Source organism: Rhinoderma darwinii, chromosome 4, assembly GCF_050947455.1.
Source record: "Rhinoderma darwinii isolate aRhiDar2 chromosome 4, aRhiDar2.hap1, whole genome shotgun sequence".
NCBI classification, from domain to species: domain Eukaryota; kingdom Metazoa; phylum Chordata; class Amphibia; order Anura; family Rhinodermatidae; genus Rhinoderma; species Rhinoderma darwinii.
The window spans coordinates 12,850,657-12,869,653 of record NC_134690.1 but is presented as its reverse complement, the minus strand read 5'-3'; positions in this window follow the sequence as shown (position 1 = coordinate 12,869,653).

Here is an 18,997-nt window from a genome sequence, read left to right as displayed (position 1 = left end):
GCATATAATGTATATAAGTGTCCTGCATATAATGTATAGAAGTGTCCTGCATATAATGTATATAAGTGTCCCGCATATAATGTATATAAGTGTCCGGCATATAATGTATATAAGTGTCCCGCATATAATGTATAGAAGTGTCCTGCATATAATGTATAGAAGTGTCCTGCACTTCTTTTGACGAGGCTGTATTTTTACGCGTCGTCGTTTGACAGCTGTCAAACGACGACGCGTAAATGACAGTTCGTCTGCACAGTACGTCGGCAAACCCATTCAAATGAATGGGCAGATGTTTGCCGACGTATTGTAGCCGTATTTTCAGACGTAAAACGAGGCATTATACGCCTCGTTTACGTCTGAAAATAGGTCGTGTGAACCCAGCCTAAGGGTGCAAATATTTTTGGTCATGTTATAGATGTTGATACAAAATAGAAGCGCAGGTATATAATTATATCTTAAAACAGCTGAAATATTAAATATTATACTAGATACAGCAGCACTCGTAGCTTCTAATCTCTGTACAAGGAAGTAGAAGACAGGAGGATACAGGGAGACAGGAGCGTTATCTCAGCTCACCTTTATTATGGGGACAAGATGGGACCTGCCCGGAATTCATCTGTAAGTCTATGCAACCTTCAGCGAACCCATATTGCTGCAGGGCAGATATAAATTTATATATACATATTATGTTCTTGTACATAGGGGGCAGTATTATAGTAGTTATATTCTTGTATATAGGGGGCAGTATTATAGTAGTTATATTCTTGTATATAGGGGCAGTATTATAGTAGTTATATTCTTGTATATAGGGGGCAGTATTATAGTAGTTATATTCTTGTATATAGGAGCAGTATTATAGTAGTTATATTCTTGTATATAGGGGCAGTATTATAGTAGTTATATTCTTGTATATAGGAGAAGTATTATAGTAGTTATATTCTTGTATATAGGGGGCAGTATTATAGTAGTTATATTCTTGTATATAGGAGCAGTATTATAGTAGTTATATTCTTGTATATAGGGGCAGTATTATAGTAGTTATATTCTTGTATATAGGAGCAGTATTATAGTAGTTATATTCTTGTATATAGGGGCAGTATTATAGTAGTTATATTCTTGTATATAGGAGCAGTATTATAGTAGTTATATTCTTATATATAGAGGCAGTATTATAGTAGTTATATTCTTGTATATAGGGGGCAGTATTATAGGAGTTATATTCTTGTATATAGGGGGCAGTATTATAGTAGTTATATTCTTGTATATAGGGGCAGTATTATAGTAGTTATATTCTTGTATATAGGAGGCAGTATTATAGTAGTTATATTCTTGTGTATAGAGGCAGTATTATAGTAGTTATATTCTTGTATATAGAGGCAGTATTATAGTAGTTATATTCTTGTATATAGGGGGCAGTATTATAGTAGTTATATTCTTGTGTATAGAGGCAGTATTATAGTAGTTATATTCTTGTATATAGAGGCAGTATTATAGTAGTTATATTCTTGTATATAGGGGGCAGTATTATAGTAGTTATATTCTTGTATATAGGAGCAGTATTAGGGCGGGTTCACACATAGCGGAATTTCACTTAAATTCCGCTGCGGACACTCCGCAGCGTTAATCCGCAGCGGAGCCGTTTCTCCATTGACTTTCACTTTAATTTAGCAGTGTTCGTTTACACGATGCGTACAATTCCGCTGCGGAGCATAGGCTGCGGAGCGGAATTTGGTGTCCGCAGCATGCTCTGTCTGTTGCGGAGCAGTGGCGGACTGGTTGCGGACTCATGGCGGAATTTCTCCATTGACTTCAATGGAGAGTCAAAATTCCGCAATGAAGTCCGCAGATCTTATGTGTGCTGCGGATGCGTCTTGCTTTTTTAACTTGACATTTCTTCATTCTGGCTGGACCTATGTATTTCTAGGTCTACAGCCAGACTGAGGAAGTCAATGGGGCTCCCGTAATGACGGGAGCGTTGCTAGGAGACGTCTGTAAATAGTCACTGTCCAGGGTGCTGAAAGAGTTACGCGATCGGCAGTAACTGTTTCTGCACCCGGGACAGTGACTACCGATCTCAATATACATGTATCTGTAAAAAAACATATAAGTTCATACTTACCGAGAACTCCCTGCGTCTGTCTCCAGTCCGGCCTCCCAGGATGACGTTTCAGTGTAAGTGACGGCTGCAGCCAATCACAGGCCAAGCACAGGCTGCAGCGGTCACATGGACTGGAGCGTCATCCAGGGAGGTCGGGCCGGATGCCGAAAGAGGGACGCGTCACCAAGACAACGGGCGGTAAGTATGAATTTCTTTGACTTTCACTAGGGAAAGTGCTGTCCCTTCTCTCTATCCTGCACTGAATAGGGAGAAGAGAAGCACTTTTCCTGCAGTCCGCAGCGGCCAGTCCGCATCAATTTTCTGCACATTTTGTGCAGATCCGCTGCAGAATCTGCAACGCAGATTCTGTGCGGCATTGATGCGGACAGTTGCGGAGGAATTCCGCCATGTGTGGTCATGCCCTTATAGTAGTTATATTCTTATATATAGAGGCAGTAATATAGTAGTTATATTCTTGTGTATAGAGGCAGTATTATAGTAGTTATATTTTTGTGTATAGTGGGCAGTGTTATAGTAGTTATATTCTTGTATATAGGGGCAGTATTATAGTAGTTATATTCTTGTATGTAGGGGCAATATTATAGTAGTTATATTCTTGTATATAGGGGCAATATTATAGTAGTTATATTCTTGTATATAGAAGCAGTATTATAGTAGTTATATTCTTGTATATAGGGGCAGTATTATAGTAGTTATATTCTTGTATATAGGAGCAGTATTATAGTAGTTATATTCTTGTATATAGGGGCAGTATTATAGTAGTTATATTCTTGTATATAGGGGCAGTATTATAGTAGTTATATTCTTGTATGTAGGGGCAGTATTATAGTAGTTATATTCTTGTATATAGGGGGCAGTATTATAGTAGTTATATTCTTGTATGTAGGGGCAGTATTATAGTAGTTATATTCTTGTATGTAGGGGCAGTATTATAGTAGTTATATTCTTGTATATAGGAGCAGTATTATAGTAGTTATATTCTTGTATATAGGAGCAGTATTATAGTAGTTATATTCTTGTATATAGGAGCAGTATTATAGTAGTTATATTCTTGTATATAGGGAGCAGTATTCTAGTAGTTATATTCTTGTATATAGGGGGCAGTATTATAGTAGTTATATTCTTGTATGTAGGGGCAGTATTATAGTAGTTATATTCTTGTATATAGGGGGCAGTATTATAGTAGTTATATTCTTGTATATAGGGGCAGTATTATAGTAGTTATATTCTTGTATGTAGGGGCAGTATTATAGTAGTTATATTCTTGTATATAGGAGCAGTATTATAGTAGTTATATTCTTGTATATAGGGGCAGTATTATAGTAGTTATATTCTTGTATATAGGGGCAGTATTATAGTAGTTATATTCTTGTATATAGGGGCAGTATTATAGTAGTTATATTCTTGTATATAGGGGGCAGTATTATAGTAGTTATATTCTTGTATATAGGGGCAGTATTATAGTAGTTATATTCTTGTATATAGGGGCAGTATTATAGTAGTTATATTCTTGTATGTAGGGGCAGTATTATAGTAGTTATATTCTTGTATATAGGAGCAGTATTATAATAGTTATATTCTTGTATATAGGGGCAGTATTATAGTAGTTATATTCTTGTATATAGGGGCAGTATTATAGTAGTTATATTCTTGTATATAGGGGCAGTATTATAGTAGTTATATTCTTGTATATAGGGGGCAGTATTATAGTAGTTATATTCTTGTATATAGGGGCAGTATTATAGTAGTTATATTCTTGTATGTAGGGGCAGTATTATAGTAGTTATATTCTTGTATATAGGGGGCAGTATTATAGTAGTTATATTCTTGTATGTAGGGGCAGTATTATAGTAGTTATATTCTTGTATGTAGGGGCAGTATTATAGTAGTTATATTCTTGTATATAGGAGCAGTATTATAGTAGTTATATTCTTGTATATAGGAGCAGTATTATAGTAGTTATATTCTTGTATATAGGAGCAGTATTATAGTAGTTATATTCTTGTATATAGGGAGCAGTATTATAGTAGTTATATTCTTGTATATAGGGGGCAGTAATATAGTAGTTATATTCTTGTATGTAGGGGCAGTATTATAGTAGTTATATTCTTGTATATAGGGGGCAGTATTATAGTAGTTATATTCTTGTATATAGGGGCAGTATTATAGTAGTTATATTCTTGTATGTAGGGGCAGTATTATAGTAGTTATATTCTTGTATATAGGAGCAGTATTATAGTAGTTATATTCTTGTATATAGGGGCAGTATTATAGTAGTTATATTCTTGTATATAGGGGCAGTATTATAGTAGTTATATTCTTGTATATAGGGGCAGTATTATAGTAGTTATATTCTTGTATATAGGGGGCAGTATTATAGTAGTTATATTCTTGTATATAGGGGCAGTATTATAGTAGTTATATTCTTGTATATAGGGGCAGTATTATAGTAGTTATATTCTTGTATGTAGGGGCAGTATTATAGTAGTTATATTCTTGTATATAGGAGCAGTATTATAGTAGTTATATTCTTGTATATAGGGGCAGTATTATAGTAGTTATATTCTTGTATATAGGGGCAGTATTATAGTAGTTATATTCTTGTATATAGGGGCAGTATTATAGTAGTTATATTCTTGTCCATAGGAGAGGATAGACGTGTGCTTGTGAGCTCCCTGTTAGGACTATGCATGGCTTCTGACCCAGGTGGAGGGGAGGGGTCCTGGGCTGATGATCCTAGGAAAGCCCAGAGTCTGGAGTTTGGCCTGCAGCATGGAGATGGTGGAGGTGATGATCTGGAAATGGTGGCTGGTGAGTCAACTGAATCTCATGATGTTGGTGAATTGTGCACAAAAATGACAAAGAAAAATATCTTTAAAATGGAAATGCAAGTTCGCAAATTGAGAACTGAAATTAACCAAGAGACTGATCCAAAGGCAAAGCTGATGAAATGTGAGTGTCTGGATGTTTGCACACGTGAGCTGGTGATATTGAAGGAGAGATTGCAGAAAGAATCATGCACAGTACACAAAATAAAGAACTGGGCAATTGAGAACAAAAGGGAGACCCGAGCCCAAACTGTGAAGAGAAAAAATATCATTGCAAAAAAAGACACTGACTATAAGACTGTGTATAATATTGTGGAGCAGGGAAACCCTGGAAGATATGAGTGTGCAGTGGCTGGAGGATCACATCTCTCATCATGTGTGGGGTCTGTGCAATCAGCCAACACAAATGCTGCTAAAGCTGCAGAGAAATGTGTGCCAGCTGACGAGGGGTTAACTGCAGTAGACTCTATGTGCAGTACTGATGAAGTGAATGCGAGTGGCACTCCTGGGAGTGAGCAAGAAAGTGCCGCATATACTGACATTGTAAGTGAGACCTCGCTCAGCGCGGTGATTGACAGTCTGATATCTGATGAACCAGCGGCACAGGCTGAGGCGGACATTGCAGACCCTGTTCTGGAGGTTCAGCCGTCCACAGTGTCAGTGAATGGAGTGCAGGTTACACAGCGATCAGGAGCAGACACAGGAGGATCTGCAGTACAATCAGCTGAGGAGAGGTCCAGTCCTGACCCACCTGCTGACAGACCTCAGTACAGGAGACTGTTCTCCAGCGTCACAAGACCGACTAACCCCTCACCTCAGAGGAGGAACGCGGTCAGAATCAGGTACTCAGGACCAGAGGAAAACCTCCCCTCCAGACTCTACATTGGGAAAGTTTTTTTGAAGGAGTTTATGAAGTTTAAAGCTTCTGAGGTGTTCGCTCTGATCCACGTTCCCTCCAGCAGGAATTATGACATTAGTTTCAAGCTGCAATATAGTCTAGATTTATTCTGGAGTATTTATAATGATACAAAGGAGCACGCGATGTGGGAGCATCTACATGTCATCCAGCTGACTAAACCCCAGGTAGTCACTGCCACCATCCTGTTCCAGTCTGAGGTGGTGGCTCTGGCAGATTTGCAGCACTGGTTGAGCAGATATTGTGAGGTGAAGAGACTGCCAACAAAGATCTATGATGAGGAGGAGATCTGGAATGGAGGATATTCTGTCAAGATCCAGCTGGTTCAGGAGAATGGAGTGACCAGACATCTGCCGCACTCCTTCTACCTGGGCTCGGAGAGAGGCGTATGTTACTACCCTGGTCAACCGCGACTGTGCCATAGATGTGGGGGCAGACACCTGGCATTCAACTGTTCCCGTATTAAGTGCTCACTATGTGGTCAGTTTGGGCATGTGAAGGACGATTGTACAGGACCTGTCGTCTGTAACCTGTGCTTAGGACCTGGACATACATTCCGGGAGTGTCCACATGCAGAACATAATAAAGAGGAGACCTTTAAAGAAGCCATGGAGGAAGAGCAGGAGGATGTCTCCATATGTGTAGATACAACCCCAGAACCTGGAAGTCCCAGCGAGGATGTGAGCCAAAGTACCAGAGACCCTGCTCCAGAGACGAATGTCCCATCTGTGGATGCTGCACAAGTGTCACCAGCCACTGAAAATAGAGGTCATGCTAAAAGTAAAATATCCAGTCACTCTGTCACCAAACATCTGCCCGACACCAGTAAGGAACCAGCTGATCCAGCCACAGCGACCAGTAAAAAAACAGCTGGGCCAGCCGCAGCGACCAGTAAAAAACCAGCTGATCCAGCCGCAGCGACCAGTATCGATGAGGAGGGATTTCAGACGGTTAAAAGGAGAAGTAAAACAGATGATTCTTCTAGGAAAAAAATCACTGCTGCAAAGAAATCACCGGAGTCTCCAGTGCTGGCGATAACTGGGGGACGTTACTGTGCGCTGGGGGAAGATGACCAGGAAGAAGAAGCAGAGATGGAGCAAGTCTCCTCACACAACCCAGATGACGAACCTCAGGATGAAGACGCTGACCCCCCAATGTCCACCAAAAGATGGGGTGTTACAGGACATAGCAGTGGAAGAAGGAAAAAAAGTAGGAAAGACATGTAACCAGGATGAGGCTGAAAATCACCTCCATCAATGTGAACAGTGTGAAGAATAGGAGCAGGCGGCAGGCGATATTCCAGCGTTTGTCTGACGACAAAACCAATGTCATCTTTATACAAGAGACTAATCTACAGAGTAATGTCCCTGCTGTGTCCCTGCAGTCACCACATCTATTGGGACAGTGAAACTCTCAGCTGCTGTATGGAGACTTCTACCCCGAACTCCGTTTATATCAGAGGTTCAGTATATGTCATAAATGTGGTGACCGTGTACCATCTGTGGTGTGCGCGATGCTGCCCGGTCACCAATAAAGAAGAACTCTCCTGTAATACTGTCTAGAATAATATCATGAAAAATAGTTGAAACAATCTATACTGGAGCAATATTCATATATTATGGTTTGTTTAATGATTGTGATGTTATTAAGAGACAAATGTTTATTTTCTTTATCTGTTATGAGTGTATTGCAAAGGTATTGTAATAATTTGTTGCAAGTTTTCAAATAAAAAAGATAATTATAGTAGTTATATTCTTGTATATAGGGGGCAGTATTATAGTAGTTATATTCTTGTATATAGGGGCAGTATTATAGTAGTTATATTCTTGTATGTAGGGGCAGTATTATAGTAGTTATATTCTTGTATATAGGGGCAGTATTATAGTAGTTATATTCTTGTATATAGGGGGCAGTATAATAGTAGTTATATTCTTGTATATAGAGGCACTATTATAGTTATTATATTCTTGTATGTAGGGGCAGTATTATAGTAGTTATATTCTTGTATATAGGAGCAGTATTATAGTAGTTATATTCTTGTATATAGGGGCAGTATTATAGTAGTTATATTCTTGTATATAGGGGCAGTATTATAGTTGTTATATTCTTGTATATAGGGGCAGTATTATAGTAGTTATATTCTTGTATATAGGAGCAGTATTATAGTAGTTATATTCTTGTATATAGGGGACAGTATTATAGTAGTTACATTCTTGTATATAGGAGCAGTATTATAGTAGATATATTCTTGCATATAAGAGCAGTATTATAGTAGTTATATTCTTGTATATAGGGGGCAGTATTATAGTAGCTATATTCTTGTGTATAGAGGCAGTAATATAGTAGTTATATTCTTGTGTATAGAGGCAGTATTATAGTAGTTATATTCATGTATATAGGGGGCAGTACTATAGTAGTTATTTTCCTGTATATAGGAGCAGTATTATAGTAGTTATATTCTTTGTACATAGGAGCAGTATTATAGTAGTTATATTCTTGTATATAGGAGCAGTATTATAGTAGTTATATTCTTTGTACATAGGAGCAGTATTATAGTAGTTATATTCTTGTATATAGGGGCAGTATTATAGTAGTTATATTCTTGTATATAGGAGCAGTGATATAGTAGTTATATTCTTGTATATAGGGGGCAGTATTATAGTAGTTATATTCTTGTATATAGGGGGCAGTATTATAGTAGTTATATTCTTGTATATATGAGCAGTATTATAGTAGTTATATTCTTGTATATAGTGGGCAGTATTATAGTAGTTATATTCTTGTATATAGGGGCAGTATTATAGTAGTTATATTCTTGTATATAAGAGCAGTATTATAGTAGTTATATTCTTGTTTATAGGGGGCAGTATTATAGTAGTTATATTCTTGTATATATGAGCAGTATTATAGTAGTTATATTCTTGTATATAGTGGGCAGTATTATAGTAGTTATATTCTTGTATATAGGGGCAGTATTATAGTAGTTATATTCTTGTATATAGGGGCAGTATTATAGTAGTTATATGCTTGTATATAGGGGCAGTATTATAGTAGTTATATTCTTGTATATAGGGGCAGTATAATAGTTGTTATATTCTTGTATATAGGGGGCAGTATTATAGTAGTTATATTCTTGTATGTAGGGGCAGTATTATAGTAGTTATATTCTTGTTTATAGGGGGCAGTATTATAGTAGTTATATTCTTGTATATAGGGGCAGTATTATAGTAGTTATATTCTTGTATGTAGGGGCAGTATTATAGTAGTTATATTCTTGTATATAGGGGCAGTATTATAGTAGTTATAGTCTTGTATATAGGGGGCAGTATTATAGTAGTTATATTCTTGTATATAGAGGCAGTATTATAGTAGTTATATTCTTGTATATAGGGGCAGTATTATAGTAGTTATATTCTTGTATATAGGAGCAGTATTATAGTAGTTATATTCTTGTATATAGGGGGCAGTATTATAGTAGTTATATTCTTGTATATAGGAGCAGTATTATAGTAGTTATATTCTTGTATATAGGGGCAGTATTATAGTAGTTATATTCTTGTATATAGGGGCAGTATTATAGTAGTTATATTCTTGTATATAGGGGCAGTATTATAGTAGTTATATTCTTGTATATAGGGGGCAGTATTATAGTAGTTATATTCTTGTATATAGGGGCAGTATTATAGTAGTTATATTCTTGTATATAGGGGCAGTATTATAGTAGTTATATTCTTGTATATAGGGGGCAGTATTATAGTAGTTATATTCTTGTGTATAGAGGCAGTAATATAGTAGTTATATTCTTGTGTATAGAGGCAGTATTATAGTAGTTATATTCATGTATATAGGGGGCAGTACTATAGTAGTTATTTTCCTGTATATAGGAGCAGTATTATAGTAGTTATATTCTTTGTACATAGGAGCAGTATTATAGTAGTTATATTCTTGTATATAGGAGCAGTATTATAGTAGTTATATTCTTTGTACATAGGAGCAGTATTATAGTAGTTATATTCTTGTATATAGGGGCAGTATTATAGTAGTTATATTCTTGTATATAGGAGCAGTATTATAGTAGTTATATTCTTGTATATAGGGGGCAGTATTATAGTAGTTATATTCTTGTATATAGGAGCAGTATTATAGTAGTTATATTCTTGTATATAGGGGCAGTATTATAGTAGTTATATTCTTGTATATAGGGGGCAGTATTATAGTAGTTATATTCTAGTATATAGGAGGCAGTATTATAGTAGTTATATTGTATATAGGGGGCAGTATTATAGTAGTTATATTCTTGTATATAGGGGCAGTATTATAGTAGTTATATTCTTGTATATAGGAGGCAGTATTATAGTAGTTATATTCTTGTATATAGGAGTAGTATTATAGTAGTTATATTCTTGTATATAGACGGCAGTATTATAGTAGTTATATTCTTGTATATAGGGGCAGTATTATAGTAGTTATATTCTTGTATATAGGAGGCAGTATTATAGTAGTTATATTCTTGTATATAGGAGTAGTATTATAGTAGTTATATTCTTGTATATAGGAGGCAGTATTATAGTAGTTATATTCTTGTATATAGACGGCAGTATTATAGTAGATATATTCTTGTATATAGGGGGCAGTATTATAGTAGTTATATTCTTGTATATAGGAGGCAGTATTATAGTAGTTATATTCTTGTATATAGGGGCAGTATTATAGTAGTTATATTCTTGTATATAGACGGCAGTATTATAGTAGATATATTCTTGTATATAGGGGGCAGTATTATAGTAGTTATATTCTTGTATATAGGAGGCAGTATTATAGTAGTTATATTCTTGTATATAGGGGCAGTATTATAGTAGTTATATTCTTGTATATAGGAGGCAGTATTATAGTAGTTATATTCTTGTATATAGGAGTAGTATTATAGTAGTTATATTCTTGTATATAGACGGCAGTATTATAGTAGTTATATTCTTGTATATAGGGGCAGTATTATAGTAGTTATATTCTTGTATATAGGAGGCAGTATTATAGTAGTTATATTCTTGTATATAGGAGTAGTATTATAGTAGTTATATTCTTGTATATAGGGGCAGTATTATAGTAGTTATATTCTTGTATATAGTGGGCAGTATTAGGCTGGGTTCACACGTGGCGGAATTTCACTTAAATTCCGCTGCGGACACTCCGCAGCGTTAATCCGCAGCGGAGCCGTTTGTCCATTGACTTACACTTTAATTTAGCAGTGTTCGTTTAGACGAGGCGTAAAATTCCGCTGCGGAGCATAGGCTGCGGAGCGGAATTTGGTGTCCGCAGCATGCTCTGTCTGTTGCGGAGCAGTGGCGGACTCATGGCGGAATTTCTCCATTGACTTCAATGGAGATTCTAATTTCCGCAATGAAGTCCGCAGCTGTCATGCACATGTTATGTGTGCTGCGGATCTGTTTTGCTTTTTTAACTTGACATTTCTTCATTCTGGCTGGACCTATGTATTTCTAGGTCTACAGCCAGACTGAGGAAGTCAATGGGGCTCCCGTAATGACGGGAGCGTTGCTAGGAGACGTCTGTAAATAGTCACTGTCCAGGGTGCTGAAAGAGTTAAGCGATCGGCAGTAACTGTTTCTGCACCCGGGACAGTGACTACCGATCTCAATATACAGCTACCTGTAAAAAAAAATGAAGTTCATACTTACCGAGAACTCCCTGCTTCTGTCTCCAGTCCGGCCTCCCAGGATGACGTTTCAGTCTAAGTGACGGCTGCAGCCAATCACAGGCTAATAACAGGCTGCAGCGGTCACATGGACTGCCGCGTCATCCAGGGAGATCGGGGTGGATGCCGAAGGAGGGACGCGTCACCAAGACAACGGGCGGTAAGTATGAATTTCTTTTACTTTCACTAGGGAAAGTGCTGTCCCTTCTCTCTATCCTGCACTGATAGGGAGAAGGGAAGCACTTTTCCCGCAGTCCGCAGCAGCTAGTCCGCATCAATTTACTGCACATTTTGTGCAGATCCGCAGCAGAATCTGCAACGCAGATTCTGTGCGGCATTGATGCGGACAGTTGCGGAGGAAATCCGCCTTGTGTGGTCATGCCCTTATAGTAGTTATATTCTTGTATATAGGAGGAGTATTATAGTAGTTATATTCTTGTATATAGGGGCAGTATTATAGTAGATATATTCTTGTATATAGGGGCAGTATTATAGTAGTTATATTCTTGTATATAGGGGGCAGTATTATAGTAGTTATATTCTTGTATATAGGGAGCAGTATTATAATAGTTATATTCTTGTATATAGGGGCAGTATTATAGTAGTTACAGTGGAGGAAATAAGTATTTGATCCCTTGCTGATTTTGTAAGTTTGCCCACTGTCAAAGTCATGAACAGTCTAGAATTTTTAGGCTAGGTTAATTTTACCAGTGAGAGATAGATTATATTAAAAAAAATAAAGAAAATCACATAGTCAAAATTATATATATTTATTTGCATTGTGCACAGAGAAATAAGTATTTGATCCCCTACCAACCATTAAGAGTTCAGCCTCCTCCAGACCAGTTACACGCTCCAAATCAACTTGGTGCCTGCATTATAGACAGCTCTTACATGGTCACCTGTATAAAAGACTCCTGTCCACAGACTCAATTAATCAGTCTGACTCTAACCTCCACAACATGGGCAAGACCAAAGAGCTTTCTAAGGATGTCAGGGACAAGATCATAGACTTGCACAAGGCTGGAATGGGCTACAAAACCATAAGTAAGACGCTGGGTGAGAAGGAGACAACTGTTGGTGCAATAGTAAGAAAATGGAAGACATACAAAATGACTGTCAATCGACATCGATCTGGGGCTCCATGCAAAATCTCACCTCGTAGGGTATCCTTTATCCTGAGGAAGATGAGAGTTCAGCCGAAAACTACACGGGGGGAACTTGTTAATAATCTCAAGGCAGCTGGGACCACAGTCACCAATAAAACCATTGGTAACACATTACGCCGTAATGGATTAAGATCCTGCAGTGCCCGCAAGGTCCCCCTGCTCAAGAAGGCACATGTACAGGCCCGTCTGAAGTTTGCAAATGAACATCTGGAGGATTCTGAGAGTGATTGGGAGAAGGTGCTGTGGTCAGATGAAACTAAAATTGAGCTCTTTAGCATTAACTCAACTCGCCGTGTTTGGAGGAAGAGAAATGCTGCCTATGACCTAAACAACACCGTCCCCACTGTCAAGCATGGCGGTGGAAACATTATGTTTTGGGGGTGTTTCTCTGCTAAGGGCACAGGACTACGTCACCGCATCAATGGGAGAATGGATGGAGCCATGTACCGTCAAATCCTGTGACAACCTCCTTCCCTCCACCAGGACATTAAAAATGGCTTGTGGCTGGGTCTTCCAGCACGACAATGATCCGAAACATACAGCCAAGGCAACAAAGGAGTGGCTCAAAAAGAAGCACATTAAGGTCATGGAGTGGCCTAGCCAGTCTCCAGACCTTAATCCCATCGAAAACTGATGGAGGGAGCTGAAGATCCGAGTTGCCAAGCGACAGCCTCAAAATCTTAATGATTTACAGATGATCTGCAAAGAGGAGTGGGCCAAAACTCCATCTAACATAAGTGCAAACCTCATCATCAACTACAAAAAACGTCTGACTGCAGTGCTTGCCAACAAGGGTTTTGCCACCAAGTATTAAGTCTTGTTTGGCAAAGGGATCAAATACTTATTTCTCTGTGCACAATGCAAATAAATATATATAATTTTGACTATGTGATTTTTTTTTTTTTTTTATATAATCTATCTCTCACTGGTAAAATTAACCTAGCCTAAAAATTCTAGACTGTTCATGTCTTTGACAGTGGGCAAACTTACAAAATCAGCAAGGGATCAAATACTTATTTCCTTCACTGTATATTCTTGTATATAGGAGACAGTATTATAGTAGTTATATTCTTGTATATAGGGGGCAGTATTATAGTAGTTATATTCTTGTATATAGGAGACAGTATTATAGTAGTTATATTCTTGTATATAGGGGGCAGTATTATAGTAGTTATATTCTTGTATATAGGGGCAGTATTATAGTAGTTATATTCTTGTATATAGGAGCAGTGATATAGTAGTTATATTCTTGTATATAGGGGGCAGTATTATAGTAGTTATATTCTTGTATATAGGGGGCAGTATTATAGTAGTTATATTCTTGTATATAGGAGCAGTATTATAGTAGTTATATTCTTGTATATAGGGGCAGTATTATAGTAGTTATATTCTTGTATATAGGGGGCAGTATTATAGTAGTTATATTCTAGTATATAGGAGGCAGTATTATAGTAGTTATATTCTTGTATATAGGGGCAGTATTATAGTAGTTATATTCTTGTATATAGACGGCAGTATTATAGTAGATATATTCTTGTATATAGGGGCAGTATTATAGTAGTTATATTCTTGTATATAGGGGCAGTATTATAGTAGTTATATTCTTGTATATAGGAGGCAGTATTTATAGTAGTTATATTCTTGTATATAGGAGGCAGTATTTATAGTAGTTATATTCTTGTATATAGGGGCAGTATTATAGTAGTTATATTCTTGTATATAGGAGGCAGTATTATAGTAGTTATATTCTTGTATATAGGAGTAGTATTATAGTAGTTATATTCTTGTATATAGACGGCAGTATTATAGTAGTTATATTCTTGTATATAGGGGCAGTATTATAGTAGTTATATTCTTGTATATAGGAGGCAGTATTATAGTAGTTATATTCTTGTATATAGGAGTAGTATTATAGTAGTTATATTCTTGTATATAGGGGCAGTATTATAGTAGTTATATTCTTGTATATAGTGGGCAGTATTAGGCTGGGTTCACACGTGGCGGAATTTCACTTAAATTCCGCTGCGGACACTCCGCAGCGTTAATCCGCAGCGGAGCCGTTTGTCCATTGACTTACACTTTAATTTAGAAGTGTTCGTTTAGACGATGCGTAACATTCCGCTGCGGAGCATAGGCTGCGGAGCGGAATTTGGTGTCCGCAGCATGCTCTGTCTGTTGCGGAGCAGTGGCGGACTCATGGCGGAATTTCTCCATTGACTTCAATGGAGATTCTAATTTCCGCAATGAAGTCCGCAGCTGTCATGCACATGTTATGTGTGCTGCGGATCTGTTTTGCTTTTTTAACTTGACATTTCTTCATTTTGGCTGGACCTATGTATTTCTAGGTCTACAGCCAGACTGAGGAAGTCAATGGGGCTCCCGTAATGACGGGAGCGTTGCTAGGAGACGTCTGTAAATAGTCACTGTCCAGGGTGCTGAAAGAGTTAAGCGATCGGCAGTAACTGTTTCTGCACCCGGGACAGTGACTACCGATCCCAATATACATGTATCTGTAAAAAAAAATGAAGTTCATACTTACCGAGAACTCCCTGCTTCTGTCTCCAGTCCGGCCTCCCAGGATGACGTTTCAGTCTAAGTGACGGCTGCAGCCAATCACAGGCTAATAACAGGCTGCAGCGGTCACATGGACTGCCGCGTCATCCAGGGAGATCGGGGTGGATGCCGAAAGAGGGACGCGTCACCAAGACAACGGGCGGTAAGTATGAATTTCTTTGACTTTCACAAGGGAAAGTGCTGTCCCTTCTCTCTATCCTGCATTGATAGGGAGAAGGGAAGTACTTTTACCGCAGTCCGCAGCAGCTAGTCCGCATCAATTTACTGCACATTTTGTGCAGATCCGCAGCAGAATCTGCAACGCAGATTCTGTGCGGCATTGATGCGGACAGTTGCGGAGGAAATCCGCCACGTGTGGTCATGCCCTTATAGTAGTTATATTCTTGTATATAGGAGGAGTATTATAGTAGTTATATTCTTGTATATAGTGGGCAGTATTATAGTAGTTATATTCTTGTATATAGGAGGCAGTATTATAGTAGTTATATTATTGTATATAGGGGGCAGTATTATAGTAGTTATATTCTTGTATATAGGAGACAGTATTATAGTAGTTATATTCTTGTATATAGGGGGCAGTATTATAGTAGTTATATTCTTGTATATAGGAGACAGTATTATAGTAGTTATATTCTTGTATATAGTGGGCAGTATTATAGTAGTTATATTCTTGTATATAGGGGCAGTGTTATAGTAGTTATATTCTTGTATATAGTGGGCAGTATTATAATAGTTATATTCTTGTATATAGGGGCAGTATTATAGTAGTTATATTCTTGTATATAGGGGCAGTATTATAGTAGTTATATTCTTGTATATAGGGGCAGTATTATAGTAGTTATATTCTTGTATATAGGGGCAGTATTATAGTAGTTATATTCTTGTATATAGGGGGCAGTATTATAGTAGTTATATTCTTGTATATAGGAGACAGTATTATAGTAGTTATATTCTTGTATATAGGGGGCAGTATTATAGTAGTTATATTCTTTTATATAGGAGACAGTATTATAGTAGTTATATTCTTGTATATAGGGGGCAGTATTATAGTAGTTATATTCTTGTATATAGGGGCAGTATTATAGTAGTTATATTCTTGTATATAGTGGGCAGTATTATAATAGTTATATTCTTGTATATAGGGGCAGTATTATAGTAGTTATATTCTTGTATATAGGGGCAGTATTATAGTAGTTATATTCTTGTATATAGGGGCAGTATTATAGTAGTTATATTCTTGTATATAGGAGCAGTATTATAGTAGTTATATTCTTGTATATAGGGGCAGTATTATAGTAGTTATATTCTTGTATATAGGAGACATTATTATAGTAGTTATATTCTTGTATATAGGGGGCAGTATTATAGTAGTTATATTCTTGTATATAGGGGCAGTATTATAGTAGTTATATTCTTGTATATAGGGGCAGTATTATAGTAGTTATATTCTTGTATATAGGAGCAGTATTATAGTAGTTATATTCTTGTATATAGGGGGCAGTATTATAGTAGTTATATTCTTGTATATAGGAGCAGTATTATAGTAGTTATATTATTGTATATAGGGGGCAGTATTATAGTAGTTATATTCTTGTATATAGGAGGCAGTATTATAGTAGTTATATTCTTGTATATAGGGGGCAGTATTATAGTAGTTATATTCTTGTATATAGGGGCAGTATTATAGTAGTTATATTCTTGTATATAGGAGACATTATTATAGTAGTTATATTCTTGTATATAGGGGGCAGTATTATAGTAGTTATATTCTTGTATATAGGGGGCAGTATTATAGTAGTTATATTCTAGTATATAGGAGGCAGTATTAGGGCATGACCACACGTGGCGGATTTCCTCCGCAACTGTCCGCATCAATGCCGCACAGAATCTGCGTTGCAGATTCTGCTGCGGATCTGCACAAAATGTGCAGTAAATTGATGCGGACTAGCTGCTGCGGACTGCGGGAAAAGTGCTTCCCTTCTCCCTATCAGTGCAGGATAGAGAGAAGGGACAGCACTTTCCCTAGTGAAAGTAAAAGAATTTCATACTTACCGGCCGTTGTCTTGGTGACGCGTCCCTCTTTCGGCATCCAGCCCGACCTCCCTGTTTGACGCGCCAGTCCATGTGACCGCTGCAGCCTGTGCTTGGCCTGTGATTGGCTGCAGCCGTCACTTACACTGAAACGTCATCCTGGGAGGCCGGACTGGAGACAGAAGCAGGGAGTTCTGGGTAAGTATGAACTTATATTTTTTTACAGGTTGCTGTATATTGGGATCGGTAGTCACTGTCCAGGGTGCAGAAACAGTTACTGCCGATCGCTTAACTCTTTCAGCACCCTGGACAGTGACTATTTACTGACGTCTCCTAGCAACGCTCCCGTCATTACGGGAGCCCCATTGACTTCCTCAGTCTGGCTGTAGACCTAGAAATACATAGGTCCAGCCAGAATGAAGAAATGTCATGGCAAAAAAGCAAGACGCATCCGCAGCACACATAACATGTGCATGACAGCTGCGGACTTCATTGCGGAACTTAGAATCTCCATTGAAGTCAATGGAGAAATTCCGCCATGAGTCCGCCACTGCTCCGCAACAGACAGAGCATGCTGCGGACACCAAATTCCGCTCCGCAGCCTATGCTCCGCAGCGGAATTTTACGCCTCGTCTAAACGAACACTGCTAAATTAAAGTGTAAGTCAATGGACAAACGGCTCCGCTGCGGATTAACGCTGCGGAGTGTCCGCAGCGGAATTTAAGTGAAATTCCGCCACGTGTGAACCCAGCCTAATAGTAGTTATATTCTTGTATATAGGGGCAGTATTATAGTAGTTATATTCTTATATATAGGGGCAGTATTATAGTAGTTATATTCTTGTATATAGGGGCAGTATTATAGTAGTTATATTCTTGTATATATGAGCAGTATTATAGTAGTTATATTCTTGTATATAGGGGGCAGTATTATAGTAGTTATATTCTTGTATATAGGAGGCAGTATTATAGTAGTTATATTCTTGTATATATGAGCAGTATTATAGTAGTTATATTCTTGTATATAGGGAGCAGTATTATAGTAGATATATTCTTGTATATAGGGGCAGTATTATAGTAGTTCTATTCTTGTATATAGGAGCAGTATTATAGTAGTTATATTCTTGTATATAGACGGTAGTATTATAGTAGATATATTCTTGTATATAGGGTCAGTATTATAGTAGTTATATTCTTGTATATAGGAGGCAGTATTATAGTAGTTATATTCTTGTATATAGGAGTAGTATTATAGTAGTTATATTCTTGTATATAGGGGCAGTATTATAGTAGTTATATTCATGTATATAGGGGCAGTATTATAGTAGTTATATTCTTGTATATAGGAGCAGTATTATAGTAGTTATATTCTTATATATAGGGGCAGTATTATAGTAGTTATATTCTTGTATATAGGGGCAGTATTATAGTAGTTATATTCTTGTATATAGACGGTAGTATTATAGTAGATATATTCTTGTATATAGGGGCAGTATTATAGTAGTTCTATTCTTGTATATAGGAGCAGTATTATAGTAGTTATATTCTTGTATATAGACGGTAGTATTATAGTAGATATATTCTTGTATATAGGGTCAGTATTATAGTAGTTATATTCTTGTATATAGGAGGCAGTATTATAGTAGTTATA